This window comes from Maylandia zebra, linkage group LG7, assembly GCF_041146795.1.
Source record: "Maylandia zebra isolate NMK-2024a linkage group LG7, Mzebra_GT3a, whole genome shotgun sequence".
NCBI lineage: Eukaryota > Metazoa > Chordata > Actinopteri > Cichliformes > Cichlidae > Maylandia > Maylandia zebra.
This window is the reverse complement of record NC_135173.1, coordinates 44,781,070-44,797,651: the sequence shown is the minus strand read 5'-3', so window position 1 is coordinate 44,797,651 and position 16,582 is coordinate 44,781,070. Positions and strand designations below refer to the sequence as shown.

Sequence of the window (16,582 nt, the reverse complement as noted above, 5' to 3'; positions counted from 1 at the left end):
TAAGACATGCAGCAGCCAGGAAAAGGAGACTGAAAACAAGTGTCACATGCTTCAAAGTATGAGCGAAAAGAAAAGAAAACACCAAAGTCTCTCTTTTTTTAACCACAAAGGTTAACAACAAAAGTCAGGATGATGCAGCAGGAGACAACAATGTGGAGGAGTTAACTCGAGTGAAAAACTTAAAAAAAAAAAAAAAAAAAAAAAAGAGTTTAGGTACTGCTTTTGCTGTAAAAATAAATCAAACCTTTGTGGTGAAATGCTTCTGCTAGAATCCATATAAATAATAAAGATGTGGTTCGATGACCATTTTTTCCAAGGGTAGCCGCATAAGCAGAGACCACCTTCACTAACAGCCCTGAAACATTACTGAAACTGCTCCTCTAAGGCTTTCAAGGGGTAAAGAGTTAACATTTTTTATTTTGTTGTGTAAAACAGAGTGTCAGTGGGCACTTAAAAGTTCAGAAAATGTTTGAATGTCTTTAACTATTAAATTTATTCATTGCGCCAAATCCAGCTGCTCATTAAGCCTTTCTGGTTTGATCAGAAAAGAAAACAGTGGTCCATACACCTGAAAGTCCTGAAAACACATTGTGAATTCTGTCTTGAGTCTACGGATGTATCCATGTATTTCCACAGTGCTGTTGCTGCGCCGAGCACATTTGAAGTGTCGGAATGTGGAAATTTCAACATCGCTTGAAAAGGTGCCAGCTAGCAACGTCCCTCTCACCGGTAGGCTAAGTTATCTTTAGCCAACTACAAGTTGAATCTGGTAGTTGGAGTTGTCAGCTAAAATACCATCATTAAGAAGCGGCACAACTAATGTGTGCGATGTGCACCGCTGGCCCAGCCATTTATTTTTTAATGCACCTTCTCAGATTAATTCACTGCGTGTCGTGCCCAGGGCTGGACTGGGACAAAAAATAAAAAATAAAAAATAAATAAAAAATAAAATAAAAAATCGGCCCGGGCATTTTGACTAAAGACTGGCCCACCAGGTATTATAGGAAAAGCCATAAAGCCTTTAAATGAAAACGAACGCTGTTGTGACAGTGATGTACAGTCCTGTTGGTATATGTATGATCTCTATACATTTTACATGAGATGAAAACTTTGGTTGTAAGATTCAGATAATTATTTACTTAAAGCCAGACATTTTAAATGAGAATAAGAAAGAAAAGTATTTCTTTGTGCCCCCCTTTCCCTGTCAATGCCCCAGCTGGCCCCCTGGCAAAACTTTGCTAGACCCGCCCCTGCACAGTTACCAGCTGTCAGCTACTTAGAAAAGGATCCTGGTGTTATTTGTCTCTCAGAAACAGTTCACAACTTCCCTTCAACTCATTCATGTCACCTAAAAGGTAAACCTGTTTCTCCATCACTTGTTCAGCTCTGATGATTCAGTAACATCAGGACATCTCCTGGTTTCATCTTCACGTTTCCCTCTCACCAGATAAGCAAACCGATATCATGACCAGCAGCCTTTACAGCTGTGGCTCCAGCAAACATCAGCTGATACTAGAAATGAATATTACCGTAATTGTCGGGCTATAAGCCGCTACTTTTTGCACAAGCTTTGAACCCTGCGGCTTTTAGTCAGGTGCGGCTTTCTATGGATTGTCCATGATTTTTGTCATATCGTAAGAGGATTTGTTTTGTTTGTTCCGCTTTTGTACGGCACTACGTTGCCTGGCGGAAGGATCGGGGTTCTAGAGTGGTATGTTGGTCACATGTCCATCCGCCAGGCAACATAGTGCCGTACGAAGTAGCGCGAAAAACAAACTTCAAAGTAGCGCTACGCGTTCAGCTGGAGGCGTAAATAATGATAGGCGATAAACTTGCGAAAAGCAAGTTATGCTCAACTCCACCAGTGGATTCTGACAGCGTGGAAAAGTGTGAAAACATCCACGATCACCAACGGATTTCGAAGGGCTGGACTGCTGCATGATGGAGAGGAGGACACCGCCACGGCCCTTCCGAGGGTGTTCGACTCTGACACTGACAACGAGGATTTGTTTGGTTTTGAAAGTGACAACGAAGGAGAGAAGCTGAGAGTGGATGACGAAGCCATCATGAGCCTGTTCGTATCCGACACTGGAGAAGAGGACTTTGGTGGTTTTAGTGCGCAGGAAGAAGAGAAAGATGGTGGTGAATGACTGACTTTTCTACTTGTTAAAGTCGTGTCACTGCACCTGAGCCTAAAAGGTAGTCCGAATCTATTTTTCTGGTGTGCTATAGGTTACTGTTATGTACTAGCGAATGAGAGAAGAAGATGCAGCTGATAGCGTAAAGACAGAAAAACTCAAGCTTTGTGTCTTTTTCCATTCTAGCTGAAGTCCGGGACAAACTGTTCCTTTTCAGCTCAATACGAAACGCGTAATAATTTCTCTGAATATGGGACGATCCTGTTTTTTTACAGGACAGTTGGCAACTCTGCTAACAAACCTTATGAATAAAATAAAGTTCACTATCAGTAACATCATAGCACCCAGCCAGCTGTATAGAAACTTCATCATGCTAGCTAGTACACAGTACAAGTTATTGTAACTGACTGTAAAAAGTCAGCACAATGAAAATAAACTACACCTAAACTTGGTTTATACCCGACCCAGATAGACTGCAGGTCATAACTTTCTACCTAAAGTTCAGTTCACCTGACACTCGGACCGGCGGCTGCCTCAGGTCTCGCCCTCCTCCTGCCTCCTCTTTCCCTCATCCACCCACTGGCCTCTGTGAGCTCCGCCATAGCCACCACCAAACAACGAACTTATTTTTACACATCGGCCATCATCTGGCCAATCCACCACCTTACATTGTTTATATCGTTACAAAAACAAACAAACAAACAAAAAAAAGAACCATCGGCCCGTAAAAATGAAAAATCACAATCAGCCCATCGCACAAATGCCCGGTATGCCCTATGGCCAATCCAGCTATGGTCGTGCCATCAGTTAACCCTTCGCGTGCCACACGGTTGCCAACCCCTGCTCTAAATGCACCACTCACTCTTATGTCAATCAACGCTATCCCGTACTTTCATTAGTGCCAGCTTTGCTTGTCTTGAAGTTTAGAAAAGTTTAACTTGGGATTTGCCCACTCTTCAGTTTTTTTAATATACTTTTGCTTGTTGCACAAGTTGAATTCTCACTTGATGTGATCTGACAACTAGTACCAAAAGAGAAATTGTTTAAAAGTGATTTTAGCTTTTGTGAGGCTTCCTAGCCTCTCCTTTTTTAGCTAAAGGAGAAGAAAATATTCACTAAAATACAAGCATTACCAAAAAGAAGGGAAAAAAAAACAAACCAAAAAACTATCACACCAGCAAAACAAATAAAGTTATGAAACAAAACATGTTGAGTTGACAAGGATTATTTAGTGAGTCAGGATGCATGTGATTACTGTCAAATTTACTCAAAGTTCAATTATGGAAGAGGAAATATGAGCTTCAGAGCTGGTATATTACAGGGGAAGAAAGTTCAGCCCTTAGATTTGCTAGACTGTGGTGAATTGTGTAAATAAGCCTCTCTCTGAGAATAAAAGGTGGTTTTCCTGCTGGATTCTACTCTGTAATCAATTCACCCATAGAGACATACAAACCATTGGTGATGTCCGAATAAATTATGGCTGTGCTGTTCTTTCCATGGAGTATTATTTTTTAAATCATCATACTCTAAACATAGCAAAAACAGACTCTAGCTGAAAATGGCAATTTGTGTGACTCCTTTCAGACTCTATACCTGACAATGGAAAAATTGGCTGTGGCAATTTTATCACCATGAGACACATTTGTCCCAGCAAAGTAGCACGGCACCAACAGCAACCACAAAAATGATAAACTGAGTGGAGCAAGTTTAATGCTTGGAAATAAAATAATGAAGTCTGCAGACTGTACCAGCAAGTGTAAACTAACTGGGCAGCATGTCCATTCTATACAAAGGTACAGCATTGTGCATTGTGCATACAAAGGGAACTGGGTCAGCAGAGTTCAGTTAACCATCACAGTGGCCTGTTAAAGAATAAGAATAAAACGAACAAAAAAAAAATCCCCGTTTATCACTACATAACCAAACATGCAACAGAACTGGAAAAGAATCTGAATAAATTAATTATGACCACCCTACATCCCACTGAAGCTGCACAATACTGTTGAGCCGCACAACCATGAGCATATGTTCCCCTGAGATGACCGGACCTCATAATGCACACACACCAAAGGAGCGAATGAAACCAATTCGACAGCAGAATCTGAATTGCTAATTTTGCTGCATGTTAAAATGAGAACTCAGGAAAAGCAAGTTATTGATTATGAAAATCAATGAGGCCAATGGAACAGAGTTGAAGGCACACTGGAAACTGTATACTAAAGAAGAGGGTGTGAATTAAAAAAAAGAAAAGAAAGAACTGTACTAATGTTAAGTTCAGGTTTTAGGTGTTATGTTTATTGGTGTAGTTTAAAAGCAAATGACTGGCACATTGAGGTTTTATAAAAGCTGAGCTTGCACTAAATACTAGCTTTGCACCTATATTAGATCCATCAACATCTGAACATCTGAAATTTCACTGTGTGTATAACAATTCCTGATCGGACTGAAATGCATAAGCCAACACTCCAGATAGAAAATATAAATCATGCATTTGGTTCCTAGAATACTCTGTAACATAAAAGATTGTATAGAAAATGTTCTATAGTCTGGGATTGCCACCTATGATCATCTGCAGATCTTGCTGAAATAATGCCTCTGGAGTGGAATCCCCATGTGCTATAGCACTTATGTTTTTCAGTTTTATTAAATAGCCGAGGAACAGATTGAGCACAACAACGCAATAGCCCTCTGCTCAGTCACTATTAAAAATATGATCCACACAACTCAGCCTGAAAGCAGCAGGAATCATAGTTATGCACAATGACAGATGCATTGCACTTATTTTGATAAAGGGTGAGCATGGTTTTAAAACTTCAGATATCCATCTATCCATTTCAGTTTGTTAATCAGTCATGATTAGAGTTCTGCATCTAATCTGGATGTTTGCACATTAAACAGTGGCAGCTGTTTTCAAACAAATGTTTACCCAGGCTTTTATTTTGATCTTCGTCCCATATCAATATGCGGCACATCCTTGACATGCAACCTTATTATGCAGTCAAAAACTAGGCTGGTATTGTAATTTGCCTGCCTTAGTACGAGGTGCAAATTTGACCCAAATCCTACCCGTGTGTCTCCTGTCAAACTCTGGTCATGGATGAGGAATGCAGAGTGTATTTAAAAGTGCTGTTGAATTTAATGTTTACTAAAGAGTAAATGAAATAAAAATATACAGAGAAAGAAATAAGGTGTTAAAAAAGAGAAAACATACAAACACACAGTGTCAGAAACTATATGTGGACTATATGTACGACATTTAAAAGTAATATAATATAGTATCACTTCGTAGTGTTTCAAATGTTTCTCACACTATGACACCTGATGCCAGCAGCTACATCCTCTTTGGTTATTATGAAACAACACTGAATGGATGCAAAAATGATTTCCTTTGCAACATCCTGTATTATACACATTACATTTCCGTTTGTGTTGTCAGCACCAGCAAAATGTGAAAGCTATATTATAATATATAGCAATCATAACTAACTGAAAATCTGCATTTTTGAAGCCAATTTCGTGAGCTATACTTCAAGAGCGACAATGAACAAATGCAATCTTGGATGTTTTATCTCTGTAGTGTGCACCATAATGCCTCTCAGCTTTAATTAAATCAAACAATCCTTGGATATTTTTTTGTTTGTTTTTGTTTTTTTAATTAAAGCCAGTAGAAGATAAGTTTGAGAGCAACTCCATAGGTCGAATGTTATAAGTAACAGTTTCCTTGAATTGGTTATTGGTACATATACCGTAATACACACAGTGTCAACACAGATGAAATACTCCAACACCATGTACACGAACCGAGATCCAGTTCATCAACATTAATTGGCTGAGGTCCAGCCCAGGAAATATCTACCAGCTACACCCACGTCTCGGCAGCCACCTGTCAGACTATGCTGCCACACCTCCAACAGAATTTAGATTTTGTACAATTCAAACAGGTCAGCTATTAAAACTGGGGGATGTAAAATTGATCCTGCTGCAAAGATGGACATTTTAAGATGGGAGTCTATGAGAGCTGACTTGCTTTTGGAACAAGGTTCTAGTGGCAGAGGAACTGCTGTTTTTGGCCCATGCTGACTTTATTTTGCAGGCCTGAACTGACCCGAATGTAAAGCTTATCACACACACAATATCATGATATAAAGGGGATGCATTTTTAGTTTGGCTGTGCAATTACAAAGATTTATTTTCTGCTGGCATGCAGTTGAGTTGTATAATTATTTTTCCTCCAAACACTGATAGAACATTTAGCATAATGGGCCCTTTATACTCAGTTCTCATCCTTGCGAGTTGCACCGGACGCCAGAAGTGACATCACTTCCATTGGCACAAGCTGCACTTTGGTGTTCTGGTATAATGTTGGGCAACGATAAGAAAATGAAATATAGTGATAGAATATGGGTAAAACGTGCATGTGCAGTGCCTTTGTTTTCATACGCACATGGTGGAAAAAACATGGCGGCGAAGGAGAACGAGAAGGGCGAAAGCGGATCGTTAAATGAAACGGATGAACCAGAATTGGTTTGTAAAAATGCTGCAACTTCAGTGGTGTGGAACTGGTTTAGCTTTCGTCCGTCAGATACACAACAAAGCACTATTTTGGTAGAGCATGCTAGCCGGCCGTCATTATTACTGTGTTTTTTGGTGTTTTTAAAATCAATCCTTTGATTTTTCTGAAAATCAACAGTGCCCCTTATTATCCCGTGTGCCTTATGTATGAATTCTGGTTGTGTTTACTGACCTCGAAACGATTTTATGCGGTACACGGCGCTCGAAAATCTGTCAAATGTTTTAGCACCGCTTGATGGATTGGCAGAGCATTACGGCTATTGTAGGCAGGAGCCTCGCAGAGTGATACGTACTGTGCTTCAACATAATATTACTGTATTGTGTGTCTATAACCTCTTTTTAAGTTTTGTGGATATTATACATGGTTATGCTGAGGATATGTCGGCCAATTTCCACTGGAAATGCCTTTTGGTTAAACAGTCAGCAAGGAATTTGCATTTGCACTGATAAATTTTTATATAACTTTAATACACAAAAAACAGCTGCTTGTTTAAGTGAAAATACATTGATTTTTTGCACTAATAAACTTGTGGAGTTGTAAAGTATTTTGTCTAGTGTCAATTATATCGTCAGTTATATCTTTAATCACAAATTTTCAAATGTATATCGTGATAAATATTTTTGATCATATCCCCCTGCTCTAGTTCTTACTCTGCAAAAGTGAAAAAAAGCAAGACCGTTGTCGCTTTCATTTATTCAGTGGTACAGAAACTTCTACTGGGTCTCTGAGTCTGGAACACTAACATACAGTTCACTGTGGAAACGGGACACTAGGACAGCACTGCATCATACAGCATTACAATGGGGGTTGGTATATTTGACTCTAGGTGCGGGTTAAAACAACATGGTCAGTTTGGTTTCGAGCATTCATAAAGTGATAAGGGAAAGCTGACTTTGTTTTACAACACACCAATGAGGTCACTGCTCCACTGTCAACACAGCAAGCAGACAGACAGCTAGTTTAATCTCCCACAGACCTAATTCATATTCTAGCATCGAACTGGTTCGTCTGAATTCTGTGCACAGAAGCCTGTAGAACATGGGTGAGATAGATGAATGGAACATTTAAAAACAAAATACAATCCCGGACTGTTGAGGCCTGGACGGTAGCCCGAAGTGCCATAAGACGTCCTTGTTCGCTGACAGACTAGGTTTTCAATAACAATTCCAATACCATTCTTAATCAAAGCAGTTGCATGTAGAACTGGGCGATATATCGACTTTTTAAATATATTGATATATTTTTAGACGAGATATGAGATGTGACAATATCGTAACGCTATAGTATGTGTTAAGTTAGAATTATACTTGAGGAGCTGCAAGTTTGCCTGTCTTTCATCCACTTTTGTCTCTACGCAACGTTACTCTGCCTCGCCTCTCTCCTTCACTGAACACAACTCCCCCTCTCCCATCGCTTCACCTGCAGGCAACGACAAGATGGACATGGCAGCTATCAAAGAGGAGCTGGTCGGTAAAAAGTAAACATTTGGAGATTAATGCTACCAGCACTAAAATGGTAATCTCATTAAAACGACGTTAACGCCATAACTGCATTAATGCGTCAATGCGGCTGGACGGCGTCAACACGTTAACGAGCCAACCGGGCTAACACATTGACACCATGCAGCCCCACGCACGGGGGCTGCCCGGCCTAAAACCCTTTCATTTTCTCAAAAATCGACAGTGTATGAATTCATACAACCAGAATTATGTATGAATTCTGGTTGTGCTTACTGACCGCAAACCGCTTTTATATGGTACACGGCGCTCAGCAATCTGTAAGCTACAAAGCCGCACCACTTGATGGATTGTTGGAGCATTACGGCTACCGTAGTCAGGAGCCTCGCGGAGTAATACCTACTGTGCTTCAACGTAATATTACCGCATTGTGTGTTTGTAAGGACCACAAATGGCACCAGTTAAGAGACATGGTTACAAAGAGGATTTCAAACTCCAGGCTGTCAGTCACATAGTAGAACACAATTGTGAGCTTTTTGTTATGCACAAAAACAACATTGTTTTATTTTATTTATGGAGAATTATTATTTAATAAATGCTGATAATTTATTTCTGAGTAATTTTTTCATGTACGCTGTATATTAATAAAAGTGCCTGTGTGAGATCTGGGACACAGCTTTGACTACGAACTCACTTTTTGTTCTTACTTTAGGGATTTAAAAAAAATTTAAAAAATAAAATAAAATATCAAGATATATATCATATATCGCCATCCAGCAAAAGAATATCGAGATATGAATTTTGGGTCATATCGCCCAGTCCTAGTTGCATCCAGACCTGACCACTAAAGGCCAGGTCAACAGGCCACAATAAAGACTTTTGCTACTGTGAGGTATAGTAGCAAAAGTCTACTATTGCAAAATGAACATCTTACTCAGGTCTGGTCTAACACACACACACACACACACACACACACACACACACACACACACACACACACACACACACACTAAACAGAAAAAAGGCAAGTCTTCCAGGACTAACATTAATCTTGCGAACAAGTTTTCCCATCAATTACATTAAGCGAGGCACTGGGTGTTTGACTTCCAATTAGGTAGCATTTAGTGTCTCACCTTTATGATCAATTATGGACATTAATGGACTACACCCAATATAAAAGGACACATTTCCTCTGCATTGGTACTGTAATGAGTTATCTTTCCATTTTGTGTTTGTTTGAGAATTTAGCATTGAAATGGATCTTGGTCAGATCCAGGCGGTTCTGGTCAGGCTTCATCTCTGGTGTTACAATCCGACAGCCCATCGTTCATCTTAACGTAGCAAAGATTGCCTCTAGGAGGGGTTTACAATTTTGGAGTCCAGTGACTAGTAAGCAAAAATAATAATGAGATCAAAAATACATTCTTGAATTAATCTTTTATTTTTATTTTTATTTTTTTTTTAAACAAAAAGAGAAAATCTCCTGCAAAAAGACATGTTTTAAAGTTTTGTAACTGCATGACGTATGCTAATGAAAAAATAAGTTGAATAACCAACTAACCAAGAATCTATCAGTTTGTATTAAGACATCAGGGATAATACTAGCTGTTGCACATACCTATTAAGGCTGGCCTCAACATGTAACAATTTTACTCATTTAATCAGCACAGATGACCACCATTAAAATTTAAGCTTGATTAGGCGCCTGTCTCTCCAAATTAAAACAAATTGAGCTTTTCAGCTCTGAGAGGTTATCTTAGTGGTGCTTCTGTTCAGGACACATCCAACAGGTGCCTTAGTAGTGTGCCAAACTCAGGTCAATGTGTGCTCTTAAATAGAAAATTCAGCAGGATTAGCTCTGTCTATACAGCTGTAAGATCTACTGAAGAAGCCCTCAAAACTCCTTAAGATTTAACAGGATTATTTAAAAAGTGCAAAAGTCATTTAACCCTTTAAGACCTACTATAGAACCAAGTCCGCCAGAGTTATCTTTATATTTTTGCATGCAGTAGTGCCATTTTTGGGAGCATTTCAAGTTGCTATACATCAATATAACCGTTATAGCCCAGATTTTAATAATATGTATGCATTAAGTCTATAATAACTACATATATTACAACAAAGTGCAATAAACTACAAAAAAATTGATAATACTTTTTTGGGTTTTAAGAGGTTTATCCCTCAAAATTGTAAATACAAAAAAGTTGCACAAAATAGTTTCTAATAACAGGAAATTTATTTTGAGTGTCTTCATAGTTTTATGTTTGAGCTGCACCAATTTTTATATACTGCTGGAGAAGTGAAAATAAATATTACAATGCAAATAAACACCATGTGCATCAAAATAAACTATTTCCAGCAGTGCAATTTGAGTTCTAAGCATCCCAGAAACTATTCAGAAAACTATGAACTCAAAAATGACTTTTAAAAATTATTGTGCTAGCTTACGTGGTTCTGGTTCTACAGGGATTTAAAAATAGTTACGCAAAACTGAGCATACCCGCTCCGACCGGTTTTAAAGGGTTAAGCATCATCGACTTGTACTGTAGATAAGTCTTAACAGGACTTTGTATTTATCTCTTTAAAAACTAGGTTTCCAGGTGTAAAGTTTCTTCTTTAATTTTTTAACTCTATTAACTTTTACTAAGGTATTCATTCATTAAAATAATCACATTAGTGTACATATGAACAATATTTTAAAAAAGTTTGTATTAAGATTATTTAAAAAAAAAAAAAAAAAAGGTGCAGGAAAAGTGCTTCAAACATCTAAAAGATGAGCTTAAACATTGCAAATACAATCATTGCATTTGCATTTAACATTCCATTAATGACATTGTGCTTTTAAATATTGCTGAAGATTTTGTGCTGTGTATAACACTACACACGTGCAGTATTAGATCAGTTTGCCAAGTGTTACATTAGCACTGCTAGCAGCAGTTATCCACCTTTCCTGTTGGCCAGCATCTACATATGTGCCTGTGCAGAATGTGGTTACACACAGCTTCAGTCTTGTTTATGTTAACTCTTGTAATATCTAACGTATAACCACTCATCTTTCAAAGCATTGTAGAACCGCACTAGTTCTCACAGCTGTCTGCCTACTTTCCATCACAAAGAGGGAGCAAGCACCACTGCCTGCCCTTAGACGGAAGACGAGATATTACAACCAATGGGTAATTTTGGATATCAATAAAATAAGAATCACTTGTTTACCTGACAAGTACTTCTGGTGCCGACTAGCAAAAGCAGCAATGTTTAAACATCTAGTTGACCAGATGTTTAAACATTGCTGCTCTTGCTAGTTGGCAAGAGCAAGTGTTTTAAATCCAGACTCCAGACTGAGCTTTCCTTTCACAACATGCAGTGTACAAGCATTTAAAGCACCGGCACCCTGACCCTGGAGCTGTGACGTCAAGTCTGCATTTGTCAGTTTCAATGACCCCCACATACATTAGGTGGTACTTGATCGTAATGGAAAATGGCCGAAACAGAGTAGGGTTGAGTTGAGCAGGTAGTAGTGAAAAAGGGCTATAAGACTTTAGGTTAGCATGCCAAACCTGAAGTGTCAGGTAGAAAGCTTGTTCTACAGGTTTGTTCTGAGAGAGAACATATGTTGACATAAATCCACACACAAGTTGATCTCTGCTTTTCTCTCCTTTTGTTTTTTGTCAACTATTAAATGTGTCAGATTGGCACAACTAAAAGAAAAGTTCTATTTTTTAAATATGCTGTAAATTTGATTGGATATGACAATCAGCAGATATGCAATGTAAAGTCTAATGTTTTAGGAACAAAAAGCTCCAGCAAAAAGCAAAAAAAACAAAACCCAAACTTCTTAGTTTAAACAAATAATTCTTTACAAAGATTCTGCTGTACATCCCTTTACACCTACATGCTGCAGCATTATGTTATTATTTTGGAGTAAACTTCATAGTTCTTGCAATTATATAAATTACAGTAAAATAGAAGTACCATCAGGTCCTTAACTATTTGTACTGGCTTTCCACTCAAGTCTTGGGTCTTGTGGCATCTCTACACAAGGACACACTAATTACATGTGCAATAAAATATTCATGTTGCATATCATAGTGCCCCATCTTGCTATACAATATAGTTACGCTTCAGACATACAGATATTTTTAAAAACACGCAGGCACTCGTAACTCTACCGCAAATGTATCTCTGTGGTAAGTGAGCCTGTAGTTTGCTTCAGTTTTGCCTGTTAAACTGAGCAGTAACCCAACTTAAATCTTATGATTATTACGAGCGCCACTATCTTGTCTTCATTTTTCCTCAGCTTCCTAATCCTGTCCCATATTAATTTTTTTTTCTAAAAAAACCTGAGCCTTTATTGCCTTTTTACTCTCATTTGTCAGTAACAAAAAGGAAATGCATGGGTACTTGAAATATAATATAACCTATTAATATAACCTTGAAACTATATGGCAATATCCCAAAAGGTTGATTCTGTTCATCTGGACATTTCGTCACCCACCCAAGTGACGAAACGTCCAGATGAACAGAATCAACCTTTTGGGATTTACTTACCTGGATGATTGGGCATGCGTCAAGATATATAGCATTATTTTTTAACATTTTAGCCTGATCCACAATCTGAATTGACAGAAAAGTATTTTAACTAACTGAAAGTGTTTCAAAGATTAGACAGATGGATTCAGTTTTAGCATGGTGGCTAGCTAGTTAAATTCCTCAAGTGAACTAACTTGCTGAGACTCACACCGTTTAACTTGACTGCAAGACTGCACAGGCCTGTTATGCATAAACAGCACTGCACTACCAATGATACGCTGGCATTCAGGTAACAACTTGTTACCTGAATCATCCTTAACATCCTCCACCCTTAGGTCACACTGACACAGAAATGACATATGACTTGGGTGTAGGCTATGTCAATTATGGAGAGATGGTACTTTCTTGGAGAACTCAAAATGTTTCTGACATGTAAATTCAAGTATTTCCTTCTAGACACTTTTTCATTGTAATCTACCCATGTCTATACACCAAGATGGAAGCCTACATATTTCAATTTAAAGGAACCCTATTGAACATAACACTCTTCTTCACTGCAACACCATCCAAGTCATCTCAAGGAAAACATACCTACTGGGCAATTTTTATGCCTTTGGAGAAATTTCTCAGACTTGGAAGAATTCAAAAGCATGATAAAGGAGATGAAATCATGATTTAATTAAGGAAAGTGCCATCCCTCCATAATCGTCAGAGCCTAATTCCATGCTTTAGTATCTTCAAGATATGAACTGCTTAAGCCTTAAAACCTTAACAGAAAAAAAATGAAAGAATAACTTTCATCACTGAATTGAACCACTATCATCAGAAATCCAGGGACATAATTAACAGACACTGGCACATCTTAAAAGCTGAACCGTCACTAAGTGGAATCACTGAGTGGAATCACTGAAATGCCTCCTCTCCTATCATTTCAAAGAGCTCAAACAATAAGCAATAATCTTGCACACAGTTTTCAGGCCAGCAAACCTAATCACACTTGGCATCACCTAAAAGGAAACTTAAGATGTTGGTAAATGCAGACAGTGTAACACCATTTCAGATATATTTTACCCATCCACATATTGGTAAAACGTTCCTTATCAAACAATTCATAAACTAAACTACAGTACAACATCAGTAATCCGTATTCTTGAATGCCCCAATGGTCAAGCTTACACTGAAAAAACAAAGAGCAGTCAACCAGTGAACTTCAGAACATATTAGATGCATGCATACTGGGAACTTGGAGTAGTTACAGCCAAACACTACCAAGAAGCTAAACATCAGTCCCTTGCCACTCTGCATTTCATTGGATTTGACTTCTCAGAAAGAGGTGTATTGGGTCTCAACACTCAACACAATGATGCCTGCTGGACTGAATGATGATTTTAGTTTAAAATGTTTTCTGAGAACAAGTTTATATAAAAATACAGAATATTTACAATAAAACTAATAACCCAAGACATAATCATACTCAGTCATATATATCACTATATCATTAGTTTGTTTTCTTTAATGCTCTAACAGAAAAAAAATGCCACTTATTACCTTTGAGTACTTGACACTGGACACAAATAACTGTGTTATCCTCCTAATATTTTATTATTAGCCATAGCTGCTAGTTCCTAGCTTAATGATGTTGGCTACTGTGGCTATTGGTTAACTGCTAATAGTGAAATGGCTACTGTTAATGTGATCTCTGGCTTTGTTAACATTTATGAAACCGTTTAACAACTTTGCTGGCAACTTTGCTGTCCTCTCAAAATTCGACAATGCTCAGCAATAAAGTGTTGCTGAGCATTGTGTAGTGGTCATGTGTTCGGCAAATAGTGAGGTGAGGAATTTGACTGGAGGCAAAGATGGCACTGTTGCCATCGGTACTTTTGCTTTATCTAATCAGATCTGTAATTTTTAGCTTATTATTATCTACGTATTATTTTTTAAACAACTTTACTCAAAAATATGTGAATTTACAAGTAATTCAATTGCTGATGGCACAAAACTATTTAACGTTAGTTTCCAGAGGAATGAGATGTAGTACTCTTCTTGCAGTCATCTGTCAGCAGTATAGTACTGCTGACAGAAAGAAACATTATACCAGAGGATATACAGTAGTCATATACGTATAAACACACACACACACACACACACACACACACACACACACACACACACACACACACACACACACACACACACACACACACACACACACACACACACACAAAAAGGCCAATACAGTTTTACTGCCCCCTTTGGATATTTTTGCTGCCACTCTTCCCACCCACAACTGGGCTGCTTAAACTAAAATAATAAGTTTAATAGCTTTTTACCAATATAGGTCTTGATTGTGATTATAAAAACGAGCACTGTTGCTATCAACTTAAGAAAAAAAAATTAAAGCTCAGGTTAAGTGAAAGAAAATTAACGGTCTTAGCTAGGGCTGCACGATTAATCGTTAGAAAATTGCGATCTCAATTCATACTTATGTGCGATCTCATTTCCAAATGACAACAATTTTTAAAAAAAAGACGATGATTGTACCGCATTTTGATCTGGGTACAATCGGCAACGAGCGCTCACTCTTCCTGCTCAACAAATGACAAGGGCGGAGCCTTATACCACGTGATACAGAAGCTGGCTGCTGAAATTGGCAGGGAAAAAAAAAACAACGGAGAGCACGTCAGGGATGACAAGAAAGTGACTGGAGAAAATTTGTCCCGGTCAACCACCCAAACATCAATAACAGGAACCTTATGCAGCGCTTCCCTATACACGTCGAACTCCCGCAGGCACAAAGAAATTATGGAAGCTATCACTTATCACCAGTGTTGGGTAAGTTACTTTAAAATAGTAACTTAGTTACATTACTAGTTACTTCTCTCAAAAGTAACTCAGTTACTTCAAGTTACTCGTTACTTTCAAAGTAACTAGTTACTAGGGAAAGTAACTTTGGTTTTACTCAGAATTCTCTTGTTAATGTGTTTCTCCCATAACTTTGCCAGTCTTCTAGCTTGCTTACTTGCCACAAGTGCACTGTGCCACCTACCAATAGAAAGGAAAATATAATGTATAATGTATAATGCATATTTCCACGAGAGAAATCCCACGCCTGGACCGTCATTGACTGCTGCCATGATTCTAGCCTACGTCACAGAGTCATGTGCGCCTTTTACATCCAACACAAAAACTGCAGTCGTGGTGCTTTCGATTGTACTCAGAACTCGGAAATTCTGCCTTCTGAATAGGAAGATGTAGGTAACACCAGACTGCAGATGAGCTGCATACAGGGCTGGACTGGGACAGAAAATCGTCCCGGGCATTTTGACTAGAGACCGGCCCACCATTATAGGAAAAAATCATAAAGCCTTTGAATGAAAATAAACACTGTTGTGACAGTGATGTACACTGTTTTGATGGTATATATGCATCAATCTATCAATCGTTTGTTGTAAGATTCAGATATTTATTTTTTAAAAGCTAGACATTTTAAATGGGAATAAGAAAGAAAAGTATTTCTTTGTGCCCCCCTTTCCCTGTTAATGCCCTACATGCCCCCCTGGCAACACTTTGCTAGAGCCGCACCTGCACAGTTACCAGCTGTCAGCTACCTAAAAAAGGATCCTGGGGTTATTTGTCTCTCAGAAACAGTTCATAACTTCCCTTCAACTCATTCATGTCACCTAAAAGGTAAACCTGTTTCTCCATCACCTGTTCAGCTCTGATGATTCAGTAAGGACATCTCCTGGTTTCATCTTCATGTTTCCCTCTCACCAGATAACCAAACCATATCATGACCCGCAGGTTTACAGCTGTGGCTCCAGCAAACATCAGCTGATACTAGAAATTAATATTAAATAAATTCTAACAACAGCTGATCAAGC

At 38.4% G+C, this 16,582-nt stretch overlaps 1 protein-coding gene across 1 annotated transcript in view; it reads right to left on the bottom strand.

Annotated features, from left to right (window-relative positions):
* The window catches only part of sppl3 (signal peptide peptidase 3), a 40,468-nt gene that overhangs the window by 16,199 nt on the left and 7,687 nt on the right, over nt 1-16,582 (bottom strand). The window lies entirely within an intron of this gene.